Source organism: Tasmannia lanceolata, unplaced genomic scaffold (assembly GCF_043159265.1).
Source record: "Tasmannia lanceolata isolate RefF3 unplaced genomic scaffold, GAP_Taslan_0.1 ptg000037l, whole genome shotgun sequence".
Lineage (NCBI taxonomy): Eukaryota > Viridiplantae > Streptophyta > Magnoliopsida > Canellales > Winteraceae > Tasmannia > Tasmannia lanceolata.
The window spans coordinates 47,709,779-47,722,644 of NW_027518714.1; the positions used below are offsets into that span (position 1 = coordinate 47,709,779).

General features: G+C 38.9%; 1 non-coding gene across 1 annotated transcript; it reads right to left on the reverse strand.

Annotated features, from left to right (window-relative positions):
* Window positions 1-3,964: 3,964 nt before the first annotated feature.
* Window positions 3,965-4,124, reverse strand: LOC143862793 (small nucleolar RNA snoR137). The gene has a single exon (XR_013240501.1). It is a non-coding gene; the product is annotated as a small nucleolar RNA snoR137 (small nucleolar RNA).
* Window positions 4,125-12,866: the final 8,742 nt, after the last annotated feature.

Genomic DNA, 12,866 nt, shown 5'->3' on the forward strand with positions numbered 1-12,866 from the left:
TGGGGGATACTTCACTTGGAGATCTCATAAAGAGCGGAATATAAATCATGTAAATGCTTTACTTTGAGAAAGAAGAAATAATGGATGGGGTCTTAGAATGTTCCTCTTTAGAGATTCTAAAGTTTCACACTGGCTTATAGTGAGGCCCCATTCCTGTAAATAAAGTGAGACATGTAAATAAGGTAATTGCTAGCGTCCATCACAAAAGGCATTTCGGGGCTGGTCTGTCACACTTCAGACCAGCCACCTCGTGAATGAAGACAACAGCTTTTGTCTCCATTCACAAGGTGGCTGGTCTGACGTGCAACAGATCAGCCGCGAAAAGTCTTTTGCAATGTAGTAGTAATTCATATACTACTAAGAAAATGTTACTTTAGGCCATGTTTATCAAGTGGTGAGATAGGGCTAAGCCGCTAAGGGGAATGTGAGATGAAGAGACTTGAGATCGCGAGAAGAGGGTTCCAAGTTGCTAAAAAACTAGAAAAACTACATTGTATTTTGATAAGTGTTGTTAATTCCTTGTTTTTCCAGCCTTTTCTCACCATCTTCTCACTCCGTAGTCTCTCCTTCCACCCTCCCTAGTTCTCTCTCACCGCTTGATAAACTAAAATTCCATAGAAAAAATTTTCATAGGAGGCAAACATGGCACATCTTTGAGTAAGAGTTTTTACATTTTTCTTCCTACGTAAGGTCAAATTCGAGTGAGGCACAAAATAAGGGTATTTTTCTCATGTGAAAATTGCTTGGTATTCAGGTTTGGTGGAACTGTTATATTGGGATTAGTGTTGAAACTCTGCCTAAGATCTTGGTTATAGACCTTTTGGGTATCTTTTATTTAAATCTGTAATCTATGCCTATATTGTATTGGGGTACGCACCTGATGCACAAAGGGTATTTTTATCATGTGAGAATTGTATTGTTTTAGTGTTTTGTGGGGAACTTTTATATTGGGACTGGTCTTGGTTATACACTTTTGGGTATCTTGTAATTTGTAATCTCCACCTATAGCACAAGTTCTTGGATTGACTAGTATAATCAATTTGAGATGGCAATCACCAAAAATCATGGGATTTACCATTTGGTTTTCGTTGAATATCAATCCCAAAATAATGGGATTATAAAGTTTATTTTTCTTTGCTCTTGGATCTTTTCTCCTGGCTTGTAACCACTAAAATCATGGGATTAAATGCAATCCCTTAACATCTTGTATATTTACTTCTCACCGTGAGAGAATACTCATGAATTAAAAACACATTCCAGGCCTGGTTTTGACATGTTAACAGAGCTGCATTCTACGTTTAGATTCATTTCAGTTCCTCTCTTTTATGGGCATTCTTCAAACCTTTAAACGGCACCAGCTCCAACCAAACCTTGAATGAATCTAAACGTTGCTGGAACATGCGGGGTGAAGATGTAGTTCACACAGGGGAGGGAACATGCAGGTGAGGATTCAGAACGCGCTTTGTGCCAAAAATTAGGGTGCAACTCGGGTTGATTTTTAGGAATTCGGGTTGAGATTTTACCTTGAGATCGGGTCAGGTTTAGGTTGAGTTTTATTAATTTTTTACCAAAAGCTCAACCCAACCCGACCATTTTGCACCCCTACAAAAAATAAGTTGGGATTCATTAATGGTAGCCTTCCCAAACCCACATCACCTTCCTCAGATGTTACCATGCTTGCCTCATGAATATTCAAGTCTTTAAGGAACGATTTCTACAATAGTATTGCACACGTCAATTCAACACATGGTATGTGAATTGATCTTCAAGACAGATTTTCTCAAGAGCATTGCTCCTCGAATCCATCAATAGAAACAGAACATTGCTTCCCAACACCAAGGACAGTAGTCTATCTCTGCCTACTATACCACTTTGAAAGGACTTTGGGATGAGATGGGGAGTTATACTGTTCCAGTTTGCACCGGTGGTGCATCAAAAGAATTTCTGTTATCCAAGAAATGGAGAAAACCCAACAATTCTTGATAGGGTTAAATGATATTTTGGGCACCATGAGACCCAAATCCTCTCCATGGATCCCTTTACCTAACTTGAATCGAGCTTTTGCTCTTGTATGTCAAGAAGAGAAACATCAAGTTGCTGCTACTTGTTCGCCCACTATAGAAGCAGTTGCTTTTGCTACAAACTCCACCAATATGGTAGCAAAATAGACAGAAATGGTGCAACAAGTGCAGTCATTGTAGCAAGACAAGACATTGTCTAAAGAAAAAAAACCCTGTTTTGAAATAGTGGTATATCAGCAGGATGGGACTCTGTGGTTACTTGTTAGTCTCGGGTATCGCCGTGCTAGCTCTCTATTCTAACATATTGTATAGCAGGGTCCCAAATGCTAGTTTAATATTAATGGAATATGTCATTTTTCAAAAGAAACATAGTGGTATATCCGCCAAATTGGAGACAGAGAGGATGCAAATCACACATGTGTAGACATCCAGGACCAACTTTTTTTCAAGTGATAGAAGTAGGCAATATGGCTTGGTCCAATGCCAACCGTGAAGAAACAAGGGAACATGCCACTGTTGGACCACAGAATGATGTTTCCCAAATGTCCATACCCTTCTCAATCCCGAAAAACAATCATCTCATGCTAATCTTGCCTGTAAGCACTGTTGCACTAATCCTTTTCTGCATGATTCATCAACGTGGATTATTGACAGTCAGGCATCTGATCACATGACTGCACATTACCTTCGATGTCACAAGTTGGTCAGTGTTCAAATTCTAAACCAGGTAAACTATCAAATGGTTACTATGTTCATGCTTGTCATACTGAAAAAGTTGTCCTTTCCCTCCCCCTCAATCTTTCATTCATTGCGTTCTAAATTTTAATTTCAATCTCATCTTTGAGTAAATTAACTCATGATATGAATTATGTTGCCATATTTTGTCTCACCTTTGTTTATTGTTCCACCAATAACTAGAACCACCCTTTCACTATGGCAGGCATATGTGATTAAGACATTCTGTGTGAACAAGCGTTTATCTAGTATTCTTTTTATTTCTAGATATATTTCTGCTTACAATAAAATGAGCTGTGAAATTTATCATGTCAAAACAAACTAGAATTCCTTTTCCTTTTAATACTAGAAGTTGTTCTTGTCTTGCAGTAGTTCACTATGATATTTGAAGGAAAGGGTAGTACTGATCTAGATACAAAAGCACAAAGGCAGAGAAGGGAATTCAAGTTGCAATTTGGGCACTTATGCTATCTATTCAAGAACACAGGTGAACATGGACTGATAGCAAGCAAATGCACAAGGAATGGGTCTCTGTCTCGAAAGTGATTCAGTAAGGTTATATCACTCTCAGTTTCAAGTTAAATTCCTAAAAGGCCAAATGAGGTTGCCAATAAATTTCATCAAAACAAGAGAGAGACACTGGAACTGTATGTAGTACAGTCAGATTTATAGTTGTCAACTCCAAAAGAGGCTTAAATCCAAGTTCTGCATGTTTGTATTTGAAACAACTGAGAACCAATTGAAAATTCTGGAAATTCCATGTTGGATGAGTAGTTTAGAAACCTATAAAGAACCAACAACTAAAAGATGAGGAATTGGACTAGGAAGAGGATCAAAACACATGTATTTTCCACAGATTCAATGGCACACTGAGAGTTCCTTAAATGGGATACACATATCTCTCTGATTTTAAGCCTTTTGTGAGATGTTTTAGTTTACAAATATCTCTCCGATTCTTTTCAGAATTCCTCTATTCTTCATAATTTTAAGATTTTTCACACATTAAGATTGCTTTTGCTTTCTTGTAGGGAAAGTAGAAAAGGGTTATAATCCAAATATATAAAAAAAACCCAAAACTATTTAATCTCGGTTTTGATATGAGAAAAACCCATGGTCTGTTTAAGATTTCTTTAGAAAACAAAAAACCCAATTAGAACCCAGTAAATACTAATAAAGATAAGAAGTAAAATAAAGGAAATTTAAGAAATAAATGTACCAGGAGACAGGTAACAAGATGCTATGAGTTAATCAACATCATGCTGTTTAATACTGGCGATGGATTTTTGTTCCATTTTCTGAATATATGCTTCACAACAAGAACAAACCCACATAAAAAAAAGGGCAAATGCTCGGTCAGTAAGAAGCAACATAAAACCCTAAAACTGTGCCAGGAATGTGCAGAAGCAGACTCTTTATTTGAAGACTGACAATAGGAGAGTGATATCTCTGTCAGCCTTTGAAAGATTAGAGAGCTCTGCTTTTCGCAGGTTAAAAAAACCTTTGATTTACGCTTTCGTTGACACGCTCGTTGGGATACCAACGAACGCAACGCCTTACAAAAGCGAGAGTAGTCATGGAAACGAGAGTGAAAGAGCAAAAAAAACCCAAACCCTAACCCTAACCCTAACTCAGCAACGAAACCCTAACATCGCTACGATTTTCCCCTAATTTTTTCCGAGGGGGCATATTTATAGGTACAGGAAGACTGAAGAGGTAGATCGAGAAAAAACCCTATTATCACCGTACTTTTGGTTGAAAATGACTTGAATGGCCCTCCGTTTCACAGTTTTACTTCTGTGTCCCTGGGAAAAAAATAAGGGGATGATATATATTCGTCCATTTTTCTTCCCTGGGCCACCCCATTGTAGTGTAAAAGAGTCATCGTGAATACAGTTGAGGGGGCTGGCTCGGGGAAGAAAAATGGGTGAATGTATCACTTGCGAAAATTAAAATATAAAATTTAGGGAAATGTTATCAACACAACCATCATATTTTTATATTTGCACAAACCCAACTGTCTTTCCCTCTTTAATTGGCTCCTGAGAGCTTTGTAGGTAGGGGTGTCAACGGATCCACTTCGGGTCGAATCCACCTATGTCACAGTCACGATCCATTCAAATTCCTTATCGGTCGAGTCGGAGTCGGATTGTTCTTCAGATCCTACTTTCCAGGTCATGATCACGATTCATTTTAATTCGGACCGTCCATCGGAGTGTCCTATTATGTCCCACTAAGCTAAGTAAACAATTAATTTTTTAAAAAAGAGATAGAATGGAAGTCCACTATTAGTTTGTCTCTACGCATTTTCTTCAACTAAATTAAAATTTTATCTATGTTTAATCTATGTGTATAATAATGCTTATAAACAATAAAACTAATCAAAATTATATACACAAATATAATGTATAACTATTATCAAAGAATATGATCCATAAAGAACAAAACCCCTCTCTCTTTTCCTTCGTGAAAGTATGAAATGAGTGAAATCGCATTCCCATCCGATTCATTAAGTGATAAGAGAGGTTTTGACCAAAATACCCTTCATAGAAGGGTTAGCATTAACAAAATTTAGAGGGTATTTTTGTAAACCATTTCGGATCGTGACTATCCAATGGACATATGTGGCGTGCCCATACACAATCCAAAAAAATTTGGATCCCAAATTTGATGATCCGAAATATGCCCATGGATCCTATTCATATGTTTAGATCCCGTTCATTAACGTTCAGATTCGGACAATCCATCGGACCGTCTGGATGCATTGACAACCCTATTTTTAGGGAAATGTAATATAGGGCTAGCAACCGGGCGGGGGGAGGGGCGGATGTTGCATCCCCGTCCCCACTTCGAGGATGGTGAGGGATTCCCCGTCCCCACCCCGCACACTGAAGGCCAAAGGCCAAAGTACAGATTTGGAATTTAAAATTAATAATTTTTTTGATAATACAAATTATGTACTAATAATGGCATTATGCAATGTATTGAATCGAATCGGGGATGCCGGGCCCAAAGCCATCCCCCGTCCCCAGTCCGGGGAATTTTTTAAATCCCCGTCCCCATCCTTGCCCAAATCGGGGAATCTTGTGCAGGGCAGATCCCCATTTTCACGGGTGAAATTGCCAGGCCCAATGTATTAACCGCTTGACAGCTCTTTAAATACTAAAAGACAAGATGGTTTGCGAAAATATCAAAATATGGTTGCGCTGATATGAATTGCCAAAATTTAATTCAAAAAACTTCAATAAAAATTTTATTCGAGGTGAGAATCAAAATACCACCTCTTACGGCATGAAATAGATTCCAACAATTTTTCACGATATAATTCTTCATTGATTCCATTTTTTTCTTAAAACCATCGGAATCGAGCATAATCAAGAGTAGATGCCAATTCCAACCATCCAAATGCACCTTGTCGCGTTTGTCTTGTTCCTCCCCAGTCCAACCTCTTGTGGTATAAAATGAGTAGTCATAAACATGGTTTCAAATTTCGGTTTCAGAATGCGTTTCGGTCCTCACCAAAACCGAAATTTCAGACAACATTTTGAAATTTGATCGAAATCCAACAAAAAAAAAGCTAATATTTTATCTCGTACAAAATTTCAGCCGAAATTTAGGTAGTTTTGATTGAAATTTCGGCAAAATATTAAATAATGAACAAAATCAAGATTTTTTGGTGACATTCATTAAATTTAGTACCAAAATTTCGAGAAAAAATAAATTTTGACTAAAATTTTGAAATTTCAGTCTAAATAATGTAGGATTTCGAGCATTACCAATTTCGATTTCGGTCAAAATGTAAAACCATGGTCATAAATACACTAGAGTCGGTGGCATGGGGAAGAAAGTGGGGAGAATATATCACTTCCCTTGTTTTGTTCAACAAAGTCTTGCTAGTCTATCTCTATTTATTGTTAGATAATTTTCAAAATAGAAGTGTTCTAGAAAAGATTTTAAAAAGAAAAAACATTTTGTTTGTAAAGTGAGTTTGTTACGTGTGCAACAGGAAGCCCTTTTCTTTCTTGGTCAACAAGTCACTTTCTTGGTCAATAAAGCAAGAACGATAGTTTTACCTACAGATTTGTATAAGGAGGGAGTTAGAGATAATCATGTCCTCCAAGTTAGTAGGTATTGTTCGTGTGTTTGTTAGTATGCCATTTAGGTGGTTGGTTTTTACTGGCTAGTTTTACAAGGATTGTTGGTGTAAGCTTATCTCACCTATTTTCATGTAACCCAACGTGGCCTTGAGTATCTAAATAAATAAATCATTTACAGGGGGTATGCGTTTTTAACCCAACCAGTAACACTTTTGTTATTTTGAGACTTGGTTTCCTCCATTAAACCAACACTATTTCTCACTCAATTCTCATTATCCATCATACGTAAAGGGCAGAATAAGAAGGATATTCCTCTGTACATACCAAAGTGGTATCAGAGCAAGGACATGGATCAACGAGTGGAGAAGTTGGAAGGCGATGTGAGTTCTCTCACCATTGGACAACAACAAATAATGGAAAGGCTCAACGAGTTGTTCGAGATGCTTAGCCCACGTCCTGCCATTATTGATCGTGAAGAACATGAGAACTCAATGGCTCCACTCTCGAACCATGGTGTACAACCTAGGAACACCAATGGGAGCCGTAAAAACAGATCACACCATTCTTTCGCCCCAAAATTTGTCAAAATTGATTTTCCCCGTTTTAATGGAGAGGAAGATACAACTAGTTGGACATATAGAGTGGAACAATTCTTTCAGTTCCACCAGACTCCAGAAGAAGAACGCATGGCTCTTGCATCTTTCCATCTGGAGGGAGACGCTCAACTGTGGTATCAATTATTCACACAAGGAGGCGCCATAACTTGGAAGACATTTTGTGATGGGTTCCATGCTAGGTATGGTCCTGTGGACCCCGATCCGAGAGAGGCGGGGGACGGGCCCCACACGAGTCTCAGGATCATCCACGTGAATGGAGAGCTCTACCAAGGAACTCTCGAAAGAATTGCCCCTCACAGCATGAGTGGCGATAAAAGGTGAGATACCTCTCGATTCGGGGACTAGCCCAGATTCGAGGCGTACCTTAAACAAAGAAGAGTTGCCATCCAAGGAAGTGGGCCAAGGATCTCATACTATGCTCTGTTGCAACGGATAACCAGAGACATAAAAGAAGGTTCGTGCCTGGTTACGAATTTGGAAAGTCCGAAGAGCACCTCGTCCGCCCAAGTACAAGCACCTAGTCTCTTATGCCATTTATTATTGATTTTGAAGAGTTTTGGGTGAAAGTCATACGAAATTGGAACACATATCTCCGAGAAAACGTCTATCTAATCATGCATGTCTCAGAGGAATAATAAGCACACACAAAATAGAAGAAAATGGCGTCGCCTAAGAATAGCTAGGTTATGAATGTCATACCTAATTGGTGTCTGAGTTCTGGTGTGCAAACACATGCATGCTACAGCTAAAGGTATAGGATCTGTACATGAAAGTAATAAAACACAGCAAAACATACAACACAATTCAATTCTATACATGACTGGATAAAATGAAACCTAAAACTCTAATGCGACTTGACTCGGACTAAGATGGCCGTCCATCCCAGCTGCTCTACGTATCCCAGCCTCGGAAAGAATCGGAGTCAACGTAGTTCGATGACCTATTCTAACTACGATGCCTAACCATCTAGAACCGCTATCCTAGACTCGATCCACTAGACAAGACTGATTTTTAAAGCTTTTTGCATGATTGCTTAAGTTCAGGTGAATTGTAATTTTTAGGACTCTCTATATGCCCTAACTAATGCAAGTTGATTAGCCTTAAGCTAATGCAGGTGGGCCCTACATCCTATGTGTAACTAGGTTGTGCAACCTAAAGAAAATCATGGGCTGACTATATGCTTCCTAGTCTAGTCATCGGTTCGACTAAATATCTAACCGATCGACTCGAGGCCTCCTAACTCTAGGGACACTCACCCGACAGGACACACCATATCAATACAAATCAGGACAACCTCCTAAATCTAAAACACTCCAAACAGCTAAGACAGATTCCTAACTCTAGGGGAAGATCTTTTTAAAAAGGTTTTGAATATTTTTTGTATTTTTGGAAGGTTTAAAATGCTTATTTTTAAAGGTTTGGCTGGACCTGGGATGTGGATCCCAAGCTGCACTACGTACCCTGTTGAAAGGGATCAAGCCAACGTAGTTCGGAAATAGATTTTCCTAGTATGCTCCTAAGACTCAAGTTTTTTGAGAATTTTGGTTTTTTCAGATGTTTTTTTTATGTTTTTGACACAAGAGAACTGAATCCTATCATCGTAAGGAGAGGACAGACTCCTGATATCCCGCAAAGGTTGGACAGCATCCTATGCCTTGTGGGGGAATGAACAGAATAACAACTCTGCAAGGGTTGGACAGCATCATATGCCTTGCAAGAGCGGATAGAAAAGTACATGATTTGATGAGAGGTTGGACGAAAATCTAACCCCTATGACGATAGGACTGAATCCTGAAAGAAGGACTCTCTAGCTAAGGACAGATATCCTATGCTAAAGAACTGACTCCTAGTGCACAAACCTAAGAGGGGATTGCCACTGAGACTAGGCTAGTCTCCTAAAAGAAGAGGAGATAAGAAGGGTGCTAGTGAGACTAAGCAAGTATCCTAAACACAGAGAACATTATGACCAATGAGACAAACCATGTCTCAAAAAGGATGACCAGTAGGATAAATGAGACGTGGCCTGTCTCCTAAGAAGGACTCTAGATAGCTCTTTCATTGCCCTTGCAATGAATGGGCTTCTAAAATTCAATGTTCACACTTAAAAGACTGGACAAGTCTTTTAAGTAAAGAGGGGAGTGCTACTTGGACTGAGCAAGTCCCCAAATGACGGGCTTGGGCTAGCGCCTTCATCGCCCTAGCGATGAATGGAAGGATCTAATGACTTGAGGTTATTTTTATAAAAGACAAAAGGAAGAGGGATATTACATGGACCAAGTAGGTCTCCCTAAAAGATGGGCTTGGGATAGCTCCTTCATCGCCCTTTTGCAATGAAGAAAGGGCAAGGGTTCAAAGGGTGTCTAAAAAGCTAAGAAACTTCTATCTAAAGAAGGAGAAAGAAAAAAAACAGGGGGGACTACCATGACAAAGTATGTCCCTCTAAAAAATGGGCTTGGGCTAGCGCCTTCATCCCCCTTGCAATGAAAGGAAGACCTGGTCTTGTAATCAATAGAATGTCAAAATATTAAAAAAAATAAAATATCAAGAATGACCTTAAAAGAGGAAAATAATATCAAACAATTGGGTATAAATGTCAGACTCTGATATGTGATTTACTATAATAGTTATTTTACTTCCAACAACCAAACAGAATTGGACTCTCTTCCGTTCATCCTTTTCTTCCTTTTCTTGACTGATAACCTAGGTTCTCCTGCAAACCAAATTCTAAAAACTAATGTCTCATTTCTGTCATAATAACACCTCAAAAACAAATTATTGATGTATCCAAATGCATAAATCAAGACACATACATATCATAACTCTAATTGATGAGGACAAAGCATATGGTAATGAAAATGAATAATCAAACTGATCCAATCATATACAATGCAGGAACTTGGATTAAAATCGGAAGCTTATTCCTCAGATTTCTTGACTTAGAAGGTAATTAGAGATGCTAAGAACCAACATAAATCACATTAATAAGCCTACACATTCATCCAAGCATGAAGAAAAAGGTTACCTGATGTGCAATTCTAGCACTTTCAATGAATATTGTCTGACCAATTACAACAAGCTACCTAGCATCTTAATGAAAATTGTGATATCAAATATTCAACAGGTACATATAATAATCTCGCGTAAGTAAGTAAACCCAAAGCTTAATTACAAATCAATGACAGACCTCAAACAGCTTTATAGCACAAAGACAAATCATGGTGAAATGATATAAAATCCTGTTGGGCCATGGAATTTAACAATACATAATCAACAGGATAGGCATATGGGATATTTGACTCATGAAGGAATGCCCGAGTCCATACACCACAGTATTTGACAAGGTCTTTCTCATTGGTTCTAATTAGTTCATTTATAGTGCTTCACTCTAATCAAAACAGGAATTTATTACAACTCTTTACGTACCATAGGAGAAAATGTACAAGAAAAGACACAAGGTACAAGACACCAAACCCACTTTCTATTTGAAAACTATCACCACAAAGAACGACTACTAGGGCATGACTCTTATCTACAATAAAAAAAGACACTCTGCTATTACTCTAATACACTCAGAAACTTCATTGTCATCAGCTAATATAAAAAAAATTAATTTCAATCATCTTGCCTACAAAATTATCTGATCCATAACAATCTAGTCTAGAATTCAACCACATCGTACCATGTTATCGAAAATTAGGTTTAGTTTACTAATTTTAAAAATAAATTAGACTATCTGAGTTTGTTACCTCAATCTTCGTCATAATAGAACATAAGTAAGAGCTTTGTATAATCAGAAAATTAGAGAAGAAAGTGCACTGTAACACATAAAAATTTAAAATCCCGAAAAAATTGCAAGCATAAAAAAACTTTAAGAATATATTAAGAACATTTATAAAAAATCACCTTATTACTGTAATCAAATGTAGAAATTAACCAAGGGAAGAAAAGAAAATAGATGAGAGTTACCTGAAAATGAGAATCCCAAACACTCCTCTATATTTTACCTTGATGATAGACAGAGGCAATGGAGATGATGACCGATTATGAGATTAAGGGAGGAGATCAGCCGAAGCTCGAATCCGCCGGTGGATTCACCGGAGAAGAATAATTGCAGAGGATTTAGGATTTTGAAGGAATTAGGTTCAAAAGAACACAGATCGGAGAAGAGGATCGGAGCCTTGCCGGAGAAGAAGAAGGAGGAGATGAAACCCTAGCTCTCTCTCTCTCTCTCTCTCTCTCTCTCTCTCTCTCTCTCTCTATCTCTCTCTCTCTCTCTCTCTCTCTCTCTCTCTCTCTCTGAGATTTTTTAGAAAATGAAATCTCCTCCTCTGCTGAAATGGATCGGATCCACGGAGAAAATGAGCTTTGACCGGAGCAGAAGGAGTCGGGGTGTTGCCGGAGAAGAAGATGCCGGAGATGAAGGTGTGCGACTCTCAGATCCTCTTTTCTCTCTATGATTCTCGCTCTCTCTCTCTCTCTCTCTCTCTCTCTCTCTCTCTCTCTCTCTCTCTCTCTCTGTGTGTGTGCAGATCCGATTTCTAAGAAAAAGAGAAGAACTGGAGCTTTGACGGAGGTCGGCCGGAGCTAGGGTGTTGCCGGAGAAGATGCCGGAGATGAGCGGCTCTCAGATCCCCTTTCTCTCTCTCTAAAAACTCACCGATCTCTCCTTTTTTTTAAGTGATTAAGCTGGGTATTTATAGCAAATTTTTGAGGTTAATATTCGCACTACCAAATTGATTGGCGCACGGATTTGCGCAAAAATTGATAGGCGCACGACCGTTTCGTGTCATTTTCTGGTCAATGCACGTCTGTTCGAGGATAAATTCGCCCCCCTAACCAGATAAATTCACCCCCCTTTCTGGTTTACACTACGATCTTCTCTTGGCTCGTTCGCTAGGCAAACGAGCTCGGATTTCGACGAAATTTTACGGGGACTTAGATGAGACCCAAAGCTAGCCTAGGGTGAAGTTTGGGATCCTAGTTCATTCATTTGATGGGGTTTTACAAAAAATTGGAAGGTTTAGGGCATGGTCAAAATAGGGTGTCTACGGGTCCTACCCAATTTCAAGATTTTTTTGGAGAATTAGCTAAGTTGGAACAAGATGAAACTGCTCGAGACTACCAGATTCAATTTGAAAGACTGCTAACTAAGGCGGGGTATCTTGCTCCTAACCGCCAAGTTAGTTGCTTCATCAGTGGTCTGAAAGATGACATCAAGGCAGACGTATTAGCAAGGTGTCCTACGACCTTATCTGCTGCTATTGGACTAGCCCGCTTGTACGAGGCCCGCAATTTACCACAATGTTCAATTCCAACGTCAGACGCGAAGAACCCCATCACAACCAATAGTGTGCCTACACCTCCAATTCGACTAATGAGCCCCACTGAGTTGCAAGAGA